The sequence below is a fragment of the Rhinoraja longicauda genome, chromosome 8 (assembly GCF_053455715.1).
Source record: "Rhinoraja longicauda isolate Sanriku21f chromosome 8, sRhiLon1.1, whole genome shotgun sequence".
NCBI lineage: Eukaryota > Metazoa > Chordata > Chondrichthyes > Rajiformes > Arhynchobatidae > Rhinoraja > Rhinoraja longicauda.
The window spans coordinates 7,317,717-7,331,585 of NC_135960.1; the positions used below are offsets into that span (position 1 = coordinate 7,317,717).

The 13,869-nt window shown below is 48.1% G+C and overlaps 1 pseudogene across 1 annotated transcript in view; it reads left to right on the plus strand.

Moving 5' to 3' along the window:
* LOC144595735 (contactin-associated protein-like 5) overlaps positions 1 to 13,869 on the plus strand; it is an 852,226-nt pseudogene that overhangs the window by 588,111 nt on the left and 250,246 nt on the right. Inside the window, exon 14 of the transcript XR_013547532.1 lies at positions 10,633 to 10,790. The product of XR_013547532.1 is annotated as a contactin-associated protein-like 5 (transcript). The remainder of the gene's footprint in view (positions 1 to 10,632; positions 10,791 to 13,869) is intronic.

Genomic DNA, 13,869 nt, shown 5'->3' on the forward strand with positions numbered 1-13,869 from the left:
ATTTTCAATTGAAAGCTAATTTTGTTTCTGAGGAAATATTGGACAATGGGATACAGAGTCGTACAGTCATAATGGGCCCTTCGGCCCAACTCTTCCATGCTGGTCAGATTTTCCCAAGTTTGTACCCTTTCCGTCTTAATCTTTCCGATGTCTTTTAAACAGAAAATATCTTTTAAACAAAAGACATTGTACAAGATGGACCACTCCGTTGGAATCGCCTGTACTGAAGTGTAGTACGCAAAGGAGCGTAACGTCCGCCATTTTAGTAGGCAAAACCCGCCGTTCGCTATGCCTCTCAGTGTTGTGGGGGAACAGTATGTGTGATGATACCATTAAAATGCAGAATATATCTCATCTATCAACTTGCAGATTTTTGTTATTTTTCTTTTTAGATGATTCTGCAAGTTTCTGCCTACTAAAATGGCGCCATGACATACTACGGTTTTTAGGGTGGAGTGGTCTATCTTTCTCCTCTGGTATCTTTGCTTTTAAATGCATGGTGGCGTAGCGGTAGGACAGACAGCCCTGCTTGCGACCGCGGATATCCAGACCAGACCATCCCACGCATCGTGAAGGACTGCTCACTGAGGCTTTTCCCTGGTGGTGTCAAAGCCATCCGCCCAGCAACTGATGCTGCCCTGGCCTGGATGTCTACCCTTGACCTACAACTTTCGGCTGTGCACGCCATGCGCAAGGAGAAGTAGAAGAAGAAAATAGCGTTAGAGTTGGTGTTTTACAATGCCAGAGACCCGGGTTCGATCCTGACCTTTGAACCTTTGAAACAGGCCATTCGGCCCACTGGACCGGCGATCCCCGCACGTTGACACTATCCTAAACACACTAGAGGCAATTTACAATTTTACCAAGCAAACTTACCTGCAAACCTGCACGTCTTTGAAGTGTGAGAGGAAACCGGAGCTCCCGGGAAAAGTCCACATGGTCACAGGGAGAACGTACAAACTCCATACAGACAGCACCCGTAGTCAGGATTAACATTCCAAAATGGCGCCCAACCCAGGCGGCTATTTGCGTGCTGGCCACAGAAACAGATCTCCAATCACCTTACAATGGCTCCAAACTCTTAAATCTCTACTCCCACAGATCTGTACACTGTAAACGGCTCGATTGTAATCACGTTTTGTCTTCCTGCTGACTGGATAAAATCCTGGCAAGACAGAGTGTCCAAAGGCGAGATTCTGTCTCGCGCTGGCCTTCCCAGTATGTACACTCTACTCAGGCAGCGCAGGCTGCGGTGACTGGGCCATGTCCACCGCATGGAGGATGGCCGTATTCCAAAAGACATCCTCTACGGAGAGCTGACTTCCGGGAGGAGAACCATCGGACTCTCCCAGCTACGTTACGAGGTTGTCCGCAGGAGAGATTTGAAGGCGCTCGACATCGACGTGGAGTCCTGGGAGAGCCTTGCAGCCGACCGCAGGAGGCGGAGGGGTACCCTGAACCAACATCTCAAAACGGGGGAAGAGAAACTGATGAACGCAGCGGCAGACAGGCGGGCACGCAGAAAGGAGCGCAGCAACTTCAACAGACCAGAGACCACACACGCACATGTGACCTTTGCGACAGAGAGTGTCACTCCCGCATTGGTCTCTTCAGCCACAAGCGACGCTGCTTTAGCCGAGCCGTGGAGCAAGCAGCCAACTAGGATGCATCACCCATGGTCAGCCATGACCGAGGGGGGGCCTAAAGGAATCACGTTTTGTCCTCCTGCTGACTTGATAGCACGCAACAAAATCTTTTCACTGTACCTCGGTACACGTGACAATTAACCCGGGTCTCTGGCGCTGCAAGGCAGCAACTCAACCCCTGCGCCACTGTGACACCCTAGTTAATTGCCCCAGACGTACATTTGGTACTCAGCTTGATTCTCCTCCGTTTCATGAAACCTAGATTCTACAATCTCCTTTGTTTTTCTATTTCTTTGAAATATTTTTTTCCGTCATCCAGGGAGCTCTTTCTTTCGATGTCTTCCTTTCCGGCCTTGTGGGTTGTGTCAAATCAAACTATTTCTTCTGTCTTCGTTTCCCTTGAAGTGTCGTAGAATTTACCATCGTTTTATCTGCCAGACTTCCTGATTACAATCCACGTTTAGTTTAGCTTAGTTCAGAGATGCAGCGTGGAAACAGGCCCTTCGGCCCACCGAGTCCGTGCTGACCAGCGATCGCCCATACACACTCGTTCAAAACCTGCACTGGAGATTTTTTTTACGGAAGGAAATTAACCTACAAAACCCGCACATCTTTGGAGCGTGGGAGGAAACCGGCGATCCCGGAGGAAAGAAAACGCCACACAGTCGCCGGGAGTACGTGCAAACTCCGTACAGACATCGCCCGTAGTCAGGATCGAACTCGGGTCTCTGGCGCTGTGAGGCAGCAACTCTACCGCTGCGCCATCGTGCCGCTCTTGCAACCGGACCCCCTTGTCAACTCATTGGACTTATTTTTCCTCCAGTCGCTGTCATGCTTATTTGTCTAAAGAAGGGTCTCAACCCGAAACGTCACCCATTCCTTCTCTCCAGAGATGCTGCCTGACCCGCTGAGTTACTCCAGCATTTTTGTGTGTATCTTTGGTCTCCAAATTTGAGGAAGGATATTCTTGCTATTGAGGGCGTGCAGCGTAGGTGTACTAGGTTAATTCACGGAATGGCGGGACTGTCTTATGTTGAAAGACTGGAGCGACTAGGCTTGTATACAGTGGAATATAGAAGGATGAGAGGAGATCTTATCGAAACGTATAAGATTATTAAGGGGTTGGACTCGTTAGAGGCAGGAAACATGTTCCCAATGTTGGGGGGAGTCCAGAACAAGGGGCCACAGTTTAAGAATAAGGGGTGGGCCATTTAGAACGGAGATGAGGAAAACGTTTTTCAGTCAGAGTTGTAAATCTGTGGAATTCTCTGCCTCAGAAGGGAGTGGAGGCCAATTCTCTGAATGCATTCAAGAGAGAGCTAGATAGAGCTCTTAAGGATAGCGGAGTGAGGGGGTATGGGGAGAAGGCAGGAACGGGGTACTGATTGAAAATGATCAGCCATGATCACATTGAATGGTGGTGCTGGCTCGAAGGGCCGAATAGCCTCCTCCTGCACCTATTGTCTATTGTCTATTGTCTTATTTGTTGCTTGTGTTTTTTTTCCTTTACTATCCTACGACCGCTGTTTTCTGATATCCCTTCCTCTTGGCACCTCCCCTGCCTGTTTTAGTGCATTCCCCGCCCCATCCAACCACAGGAGGATGAGGGGTGATCTTATAGAGGTGTATAAAATCATGAGAAGAATAGATCGGGTAGATGCACAGAGTCTCTTGCCCAGAGTAGGGGAATCGAGGATCAGAGGACGTAGGTTCAAGGTGAAAGGGAAAAAAATGAATAGGGGTAACATTTTCACTCAAAGGGTGGTTTAGTTTAGTTTAGAGATTACAGCGTGGAAACAGGCCCTTTCGGCCCACCGGGTCCGTGCCGACCAGCGATCCCCACTCATTAACACTATCCTATACCCACTAGGGACAATTTTTACATTTACCAAGCCAATGAATCTACAAACGAACCTGTCCGTCTTTGGAGTGTGAGAGGAAACCGAAGATCTCGGAGCAAACCCACGCAGGTCACGGGGAGAACGTACAAACTCCGTACAGTCAGCGCCCGTAGTCGGGTTCGAACCCAGGTCTCCAGCGCTGCATTCGCTGTAAGGCAGCAACTCTACCGCTGCGCCACCGTGCCGGTTGGTGGGTGCATGGAACAACCACCTGCCAGGGGAGGTGGTTGAGGCTGGGACTATCCCAACATTTAAGAAACAGTTAGACTGGTACATGGATAGGACAGGTTTGGAGGGATACGGACCAAGCGCAGGCAAGTGGGACCAGTGTAGCTGGGAAATATTGGCCAGTATGGGCAAGTTGGGCCGAAGGGCCTGTTTCCACGCTGTATCACTGTATGGCTCTAACAATCGGGATGGGAGAAGATATTGCTTCTGAGAGTACAAATCTCCTTCAAAGCTGGATGTTTTTATAAAATCAGCCCACGTTTTGTGCTTGGGTCTCAGTGGTGAGATTTGAACCAGTAACCTACAGGTTCAGAGAGAGACATATTAGGAAATGAACCGCAAATAATAACTCATTTGAGGCTTGGTGAGATGTGACGTTCCATTAATAATGCAGTAACAACACAAAATGCACTGGGATTATTTTTGGCCGGGATTCAAAGGTACCTCATAACTTTAGCTCAGCATTAGTGTGTATTTCAGTTGAGCGGTATTTGCAGAGTACATGGCATTAGTGAATAAATCATGTGTGGGTCAGAACTGCCCATGCTGGTTTACACCGAATATAGACACTAAATTCTGGAGTAATTCAGCGGGACAGGCAGCATCTCTGAAGAAATGGAATGGGTGACATTTTAGATCAAGACCGTTCTTCAGACTGAGAGTCAGGGAGGGGGGGGGGGGGCAGGGAAACTAGAGGTGCGAAAAGGTTCAGAACACGTCAGAGCCGGCACCGATGACCAAAGAAAGGTGGAGTCCACAACGGTGCATTGTTGGCTGTGGCAGTGGTGATAACGGAGGGATATATGGATGCGGACAGTGGAACTGGCAGGAGGATGAGGGTGGGGGAGGGACGGAGAGAGAGAGAATGCAAGGCTTGGCAGGGGGGAGGGAGGGAGGGAGGGAGGGAGGGAGGGAGGGAGGGAGGGAGGGAGGGAGGGAGGGAGGGAGGGAGGGAGGGAGGGAGGGAGGGAGGGAGGGAGGGAGGGAGGGAGGGAGGGAGGGAGGGAGGGAGGGAGGGAGGGAGGGAGGGAGGGAGGGAGGGAGGGAGGGAGAACAAATCATCCTGGACTACGATGCTCAACTGAAATTGGTCATTGCATTCCGAAGGGCCTGTTTCCGTGCTGTGTCACGAAATTAAACTAAACTAAACTAAACTAAACTAGACACAACTAACCTAAACTGCTGCAATAGTCTTTAGTAACTGCATTGAAAGTACATGATCTCTGTTTCTTCCACATGAAATGCGATCATTGGCAGGATTAGCATTCCTTGCCCATCGAATGGCTTGATAGCCCATTTCAGAGGATAGTTAAGAGTCGAACCACATTGCTCGGGGTCTGGAGTCCTCATCTCTGCCAAGCGTAGGTATTGGCTGCTGATCCCGTCCCTTCTGGACTATTTTTCAGCCAAATAGTCTTTGCAACAAGCTGGTAGTTTCATAATCATGATTACTGACGTTCGATTTTTGGTTCCAGGTTTATTTAATTAAAACAAATTTTAATTTCCAAGCTGCTATGTTGCAAATTGAGCTCGCGTCTCTGGTTGTTGCCGGGGTGGTTCAGCTGGAGAAGGCTGGCAAGGGACCCGAGAAAGGTAAACAACATTATCAGAGCCACAGATAGACACAAAAAGCTGGAGTAACTCAGCGGGACAGGCAGCATCTCTGGAGAGAAGGAATGGGTGACGTTTCACCCATTCCTTCTCTCCGGAGATGCTGCCTGCCCTGCTGAGTTCCTCCAGCTTATTGCGTCCATCTTCGGTTTAAACCAGCATCTGCAGTCCCTTCTACACATTATCAGAGCCACAGTATAGAGTATAGACGTTGATGGGGTGGAAGTCATGTTGCAGTTTTTAAGACGTTGGTGAGGCCACATTTAGAGTATTGTGTTCAGTTTTGGACACCATGTTTTAGATTTTAGATTTTTTTTTAGATTTAGAGATACAGCGCGGAAACAGGCCCTTCGGCCCACCGAGTCTACACCGCCCAGCGATCCCCGCACATTAACACTATCCTACACACACTAGGGACATTTTTTACATTTGCCCAGTCAATTAACCTACATGCCTGTACGTCTTTGGAGTGTGGGAGGAAACCGAAGATCTCAGAGAAAACCCACGCAGGTCACAGGGAGAACGTACAAACTCCGTACAGACGGCGCCCGTAGTCAGGATCGAACCTGAGTCTCCGGCGCTGCATTCGCTGTAAGGCGGCAACTCTACCGCTGCGCCACCGTGCCGAAAGATGTAGTCAAGATGGAAAGGGTGCTGAGAAGATGTTGGCAGAACTCGAGGGTGTGAGCTATGGGGAGAGGTTGAGTAGGCTGGGTCTCCATTCCTTGGAACGCAGGTGGACGAGGGGAGAGAAGTGTGCAAAATCGTGAGAGGAATAGATCGGGTAAACACAGAGTTCCTTGGCCAGAAATTAGCAGTCGGGAAGCGGAGGACAAAGGTTTAAGGTGAAAGGGGGAAAGATTTAATAGGAACCTGAGGGGTAAGATTTTTACACAAAGTGTGGTGGGTGTATGGAACAAGCTGCCAGAGGAGGTAGTTGAGGCAGGGACTATCCCGTCGTTCAAGAAACAGTTAGACAGGTACATGGATAGGACAGGTTTGGAGGAATATGGACCAAGCGCAGGCAGGTGGGAATGGTGTCGATGGGACATGTTGGTCGGTGTGCGATATTTGGGCCGAAGGGCTTGTTTCCATGCTGTGTTACTCTATAATTCTACGACTCTATGACACAGATAGGGTATATAGAGAAGGTATTTATTCACAAAATGCTGGAGTAACTCAGCAGGTCAGGCAGCATCTCAGGAGAGAAGGAATGGGTGACGTTTCGGGTCGAGACCCTTCTTCAGACTACCTGCTGTAGCAGGGGTGTCCGAAATGAAAGGGCATGATTCGGGTCAAGAGTAAAAGGTTAAGATGGGTTCCGAGGGAGAACTTCTCCATACAGAGGGTGTTTGTAAGCTGCACACACTGCTTGCGTGGGTAGTGGAGGCAGAGGGACTTCCAGCATTTCTGAATTCCATCAACACCTGATGTCAGCTCAAATTGCAACGCAGCAGCTTGCAAATTAAAGTTAATTTAATTAAATGAATCTGGAATCGAAAATAGTTGTGGGCGCAGCCCAGACCATCACGCCAACCAACCTCCCTTCCACTGACTCCATCTACACTTCACATTTCCTCAGCAAGTCCAGCAGCATAAATCAAGGACCAGTCTCGCCCTGGCCACTCCCTCTTCACCCCTCTCCCATCAGGCAAGAGGTACAGAAGTGTGACAACGTGTACCTCCAGATTCAGGGACGGTTTCTTCCCAGCTGTTACCAGGCAACTACACCGTCCTCTCACCAGCCAGAGAGCGGTCCTGCCACCCCATCTACCACATTGGAGACCTTTGAACTATCATTAATCGGACTTTATCTTGCACTGAATGTTGTATCCTTTATCAGTACACTCTGGACTTCTTGATTGAAATCATTTATAGTGTCTTAGACACAGACATAGAAAATAGGTGCAGGAGGAGGCCATTTGGTCCTTGGAGCCAGCACCGGCATTCATAGTGATCATGACTTATCATCCATAATCAGTAACCCGTGCCTGCCTTCTCCCCTTATCCCTTGATTCCACTAGCCCCTAGAGCTCTATCTAACTCTCTTTTAAATTAATTCAGTGAATTGGCCTCCACTGCCTTCTGTGGCAGAGAATTCCACAAATTCACAACTCTCTGGGTGAATTTGTTTTTTCTTACCTCAGTTTTAAATGGCCTCCCCTTTATTCTTAGACTGTGGCCCCTGGTTCTGGACTCCCCCAACACTGGGAACATGTTTCCTGCCTCTAAGTGTCCAACGCCTTAATAATCTTATATGTTTCGACAAGATCTCCTCTCATCCTTCTAAATTCCAGTGTATACAAGCCTAGTCACTCCAGTCTTTCAACATATGACAGTCCCGCCATTCCGGCAATTAACCTAGTAAACCTACGCTGCAAACCCTCACTGATTTGGCCTCCACTGCCCTCTGTGGCAAAGAATTCCACAAATTCACAGCTCTTTGGGTGAAAAAGTTCCTTCTCACCTCAGTTTTAAATGGCTTCCCCTTTATTCTAAGACTGTGGCCCCTTGTTCTGGACTCGCCCAACACTGGGAACATTTTTCCTGCATCTAGCAGGATAGCTCTACTGGATAGCTCTCAACAAAAAGCTTTTCAAGTACATTACAATTAATAAACTAAACTAAAATTTTAAAAAATCGTGTGTCAGCAATCATTGAGTCATAGAATTATAGGGTCATGTAGCATGGAAACAGGCCCTTCGGCCCAACTTGCTCATACCAACCAGGATCCCCTTCTGTACTAGACCGACCTGCCTACATTTAACCCATATCCTTCAAAATCTTTCCTATCCATGTACCTGTCCAAATATCTTGTAAATGTTGTAAATCTTGCACCTGCTCTTCTTCTTATCGAGTCCACTTCACAAGGTTAGAAATTGTTCAGCCAGAGCTGAACACACTTCTTGGCATCTGCAGACAATGGCTTCTTGCGTGGTGGTGGTGGAAAGGTTGGTGGAAACAGGCCCGCGAACGTGAACGCTCTCTTCTTGACCCCTTGTACCTAATCTGGTACCTCGTCTGGCAGCTCGTTCTATACACACACCCACCTTAAGTGTGAAAAAGTCCCTCAGGTTCCACTAAAATCTTTCCCCTCTCCCCTCCTGATTAAGAAACTATCGGCTTGTTGCATAGAACATACAAGGCGAAGAAGTCAATGGACGAGGGGCTAGTAAAATGGATTCATAAAGATTTCAGTACTTTGTGTCCTGTGCAAGGGTCGGCACGGTAGCGCAGCGGTAGAGTTGCTGCTCTTACAGCGAATGCAGCGCCGGACACTCAGGTTCGATCCCTGACTACGGGTGCTGCACTGTAAGGAGTTTGGTTTTCTCCGAGATCTTCGGTTTCCTCCCACACTCCAAAGACGTACAGGTATGTAGGTTAATTGCGTGGGTAAATGTAAAAATTGTCCCTAATGGGTGTAGGATAGTGTTAGTGTACGGGGATCGCTGGGCGGCACGGACTTGGTGGGCCGAAAAGGCCTGTTTCCGGCTGTATATATATGATATGATATGATAATCCAGTGTCCGCAATTCCGAGAGTTAATGTTTTATAAAAATGCAGCTTAATCTCCCTCCTCTTGTATTCAATGGTCTGTCTAATAAAAGCCAGTGTAGATTGTTGATGGTGTGAGAACAGAGGCATACTCTCTTTCTCCTAACTGTATTCATCAATACTTTAGCCAGAGGGTGGTGAATCTGTGGGATTCATTGCCACAGACGGCAGCGGAGGCCAATTCATCGGGTATTTTTAAAGCGGAGATTGACAGGCTCCTGATTAGTACGGGTGTCAGGAGTTACGGGGAGAAGGCAGAAGAATGAGGTCGAGAGGGAAAGATAGATCAGCCATGGTTGAATGGTGGAGTGGACTCGATGGGCCGAATGGCCTAATTCTCCTCCAATGAGACTTACGGACTTTTGAACATTACATCCCGAACAAAATTAATTTTATAGGTTAGAAAAAAATCAAAGTTAACAGTTAGATGTACAGAGTAGGTGAATCGAGGACCAGTGGACTTAGGTTTAAGTTGAAGGGAAATGATTTGATAGGAATCTGAGGGGTAATTTTTTCACACAAATGGAACGAGCTGCCAGAGGAGTAGTTGAGGCTGGGACTATCCCAATGTTTAAGAACAGTTAGACAGGTACATCCATGTTTGTGTACTTAGTGGTTGCTTGCACCTCTATCTTTTATGATCTATTCTACATTTTCCTTGATCTCCATTCCTTTTTCCCATTTTCCTTCGCTATGCATCTTCCGCCCCCCCCCAGACATCAGTCTGAAGAAGGGTCTCGACCTGAAACGTCACCCATTCCTTCTCTCCAGAGAAGCTGCCTGTCCCGCTGAGTTACTCCAGCATTTTTTGCCTGTCTTTGGTTTAAACCAGCATCTGCAGTTCCTTCCTGGACAGGTACATGGATGGCCCAGTTCAAAGTTCAATGTTCAAAGTTCAGAAACACTTTATTTGTCCCCGTGGGGCAATTTACAAAGGCACGTAGAGTAGTACAAAAACTATTGGGGGTGGGGGGGGGGGGGGGGGGGGGGCGGGATTAGCAGGGTGAGCAGCAGGTTTGGAGGGGTATTGGCCAAACACAGGGCAGGTGGGACGAGCAAAGATGGGGCATGTGGCCGGTGTGGGCAAGTTGGGCCGAAGGTTTACTAGGTTGATTCCCGGAATGGCGGGACTGTCATATGTTGAAAGACTGGAGCAAACTAGGCTTGTATACACTGGAATTTAGAAGGATGAGTGGGGGATCTTATCGAGACGTATAAGATTATTAAGAGGGTTGGACACGTTAGAGGCAGGAAACATGTTCCAACGTTTGGGGAGTCCAGAACCAGGGGGCCACAGTTTAAGAATAAGGGGTAGGCCATTTAGAACGGAGATGAGGAAAAACTTTTCAGTCAGAGAGTTGTAAATCTGTGGAATTCTCTGCCTCAGAAGGCAGTGGAGGCCAATTCTCTGAATGCATTCAAGAGAGAGCTAGATAGAGCTCTTAAGGATAGCGGAGTCAGGGGGTATGGGGAGAAGGCAGGAACGGGGGTACTGATTGAGAATGATCAGCCGTGATCACGTTGAATGGCGGTGGTGGCTCGAAGGGCCGAATGGCCTCCTCCTGCACCTATCGTCTATTGTCATAAGGGCCTGTTTCCACGCTCGGTGCATCGGTCGATGACTTAATTTGCAGGAGAGGCTAATGCCCGGCGGGTTTTATTCTTGGTAATATCTCACATTTGTCTTGCAGGCGGAGTCCCCTTCACATGGTGGATTGGGAGAACCAATGAGAAGCAAACGTACTGGGATGGCTCTCTGCCCGAACGTCAGACATGCGCATGCGGAATTGGACGATAGTTGCCTGGATGCGAAATATCGGTGTAACTGTGATGCTGACACTGGTGAATGGTAGGGGCCACATTCTAGTTCCGAAACAATGGATTGTTTAATGTTTGTCGCCCGCACAACTGCCGCGCAAACTGTGCTTTGCCTGGAACTGCCTTGCACGCGTTACTGCTCTCCTTGGTCTGAAGAAGGATCTCGACCCGAAACGTCGCCATTCCTTCTCTCCAGAGATGCTGCCCGTCCCGCTGAGTTACTCCAGCATTTTGTGTCTTTCTTCGATTTAAACCAGCATCTGCAGTTCTTTCCTACACACTTACATAGAACATAGAAAATAGGTGCAGGAGTAGGCCATTCGGCCCTTCGAGCCTGCACACCATTGAATATGATCATGGCTGATCATCCAACTCAGTAACCTGTACCTGCCTTCTCTCCATACCCCCTGATCCCTTTAGCAAAAAGGGCCACATCTAACTCCCTCTTAAATATAGCCAATGAACTGGCCTCAAGTACCTTCTGTGGCAGAGAATTCCACAGACTCACCACTCTCTGTGTGAAGAAATGTTTTCTCATCTCGGTCCTAAAAGACTTCCCCCTTATCCTTAAGCTGTGACCCCTGGTTCTGGACTTCCCCAACATCGGGAACAATCTTCCCGCATCTAGCCTCTCCAACCCCTTAAGAATTTTATATGTTTCTATAAGATCCCCCCTCAGTCTTCTAAATTCCAGCGAGTACAAGCCTTGGTCTCACTGTGTCGTGTCTCTCGAGTCGTTATATTTGTCAATGGTGCGATGGATATTTATTGTCACGTATGCAGTTAGTACAAATCTTTTCCCCTTCGCCTTAAACCTATGTCCTCTGGTCTCGATTCACCTACTCTGGGCAAGGGACTCTCTGTGTGTCTACCCGATCTATTCCTCTCATAATTTTATACATCTCTATAAGATCACCCCTCATCCTCCTGCGCTCCGAGGAATCGAGACCCAGCGCCCGCTCAACTATGCAATTATTAAACGTTACATCGTGAAGATGGATACAAAATGCTGGAGTAGCCCTGTGGGACAGGCAGCATCTCTGGAGAGAAGGAATGGGTGGCAACTCCACTACTGCACCACCACGCCAACCAATGTTCATTTTAATAACTCAGTGTAATAAAGGAACAGTCAGAGAGCATAGGGCACGGTGGCACAGCGGTAGAGTCGCTGCCTCACAGCGCCAGGGACCCGGGTTCGATCCTGACTACGGGTGCTGTCTGTGCGGAGTTTGTACGTTCTCCCCGTGACCCGCGTGGTTTTTCCCCAGGTGCTCCGTTTCATCCCCCAACTTCCAAAGACGTACAAGTTTTTAGGCTAATTAGCTTTGGTAAAAATTGTAACCTGCCCCTAGTGTGTGCGTGGGATAGTGCTAGTGTGCGGGGGTCGCTGGTCAGCACGGACCTGCTGGGCCGAAGGGCCTGTTTCCGCACTGTATCTCTAAACTAAACTAAAGAACAATGGAACGGGATATAATGCACTCACCGTCCTGAATGGTCTCTGTATCCTTCAGTTGTACATCGCAAGCATTTTCGTTTAAGGCACCAGGCAAACCATTGAACCTGTACTCAGCAGTTTGGGATACTGAATAAGTAGATCTGGTTATCAAGGGAGGATCTGATGCAACCAGGCTCTGAGCTCATTAAACTGCCAATGTGTGTGTGTTGCGTTTTTAATATTAGTTAACAAATGGTTTTCATTTGGCAAGATGCAATCTTAACCCTTGAAAAGTCAACTTATTATCAACACATTGGTCAAAAAGACTTTTGGCACATTGGCCTTCATCAGTCAGAGTATTGAAGTCATGTTGCAGTTGTATAAGATGTTGGTGAGGCTGTAGTTCGAGTATTGTGTTCAGTACTGGGCACCATGTTATAGGAACGATGTTGTCAAGCTGGAAAGGGCACAGAGAAGATTTACGAGGATGTTGCCAGGACTAGAGGGTGTGAGCTATAGGGGGGAGGTTGAGTAGGCTGGTTCTCTATTCCTTGGAGTGCAGGAGGATGAGGGGTGATCTTATAGAGATGTATAAAATTATGAGAGGAACAGATCGGGGAGATACACGGAGTCCATTGCCCAGAGTAGGTGAATCGAGGACCAGAGGACATAGGTTTAAAGTGAAAGGGGAAAAGATTTAATAGGAATCTGAGGGGTAACTTTTTCACAGTGGTGGTGGGTGTATGGAACAAGCTGCCAGAGGAGGTAGTTGAGGCTGGGGACTATCCCTTCATTTAAGAAACAGTTGGACAGGTACATGGATATGACAGGTTTGGAGGGATATGGACCAAGTGCAGGCAAGTGGGACTAGTGTAGCTGGGACATGTTGGCCGGTGTGGGCAAGGTGGGCCGAAGGGCCTGTTTCCACACTGTACGACTCTATGACAATAGTCAATAGACAATAGGTGCAGGAGGAGGCCATTCGGCCCTTCAAGCCAGCACTGCCATTCAATGTGTTCATGGCTGATCATTCTCAACCAGTACCCCCGTCCCTGCCTTCTCCCCATACCCCCTGACTCCGCTATCCTTAAGAGCTCTATCCAGCTCTCTCTTGAATGCATTCAGAGAATCGGCCTCCACTGCCTTCTGAAGCAGAGAATTCCACAGATTCACAACTCTCTGACTGAAAACGTTTTTCCTCATCTCAGTTCTAAATGGCCTACTCTTTATTCTTAAACTGTGGCCCCTTGTTCTGGACTCCCCAACGTTGGGACATGTTTCCTGCCTCTAACGTGTCCAACCCCTTAATAATCTTATATGTTTCGATAAGATCCCCTCTCATCCTTCTAAATTCCAGTGTATACAAGCCTAGCCGCTCCAGTCTTTCAACATATGACAGTCCTGCCATTCCGGGAATTAACCTAGTAAACCTACGCTGCAGGTCCTCATGAATCTGTAGAATACACTGCCACTGAAGGCTGTAGAGGCCAGGTCAATGGATATTTTAAAAGTGGAGTTTGATAGATTTTTGATTATTAATTTTAACTCCGACAGTTGACAACACTAAAGGCGAACCTTCAGCACAGGGACTTTAACTAACATCCTAGTTAGTTAAACCACAGTGCGGTGGACAGGCCTTTTAACCTTGGAACAGGTTCTTTCATTGGAGAAAAAT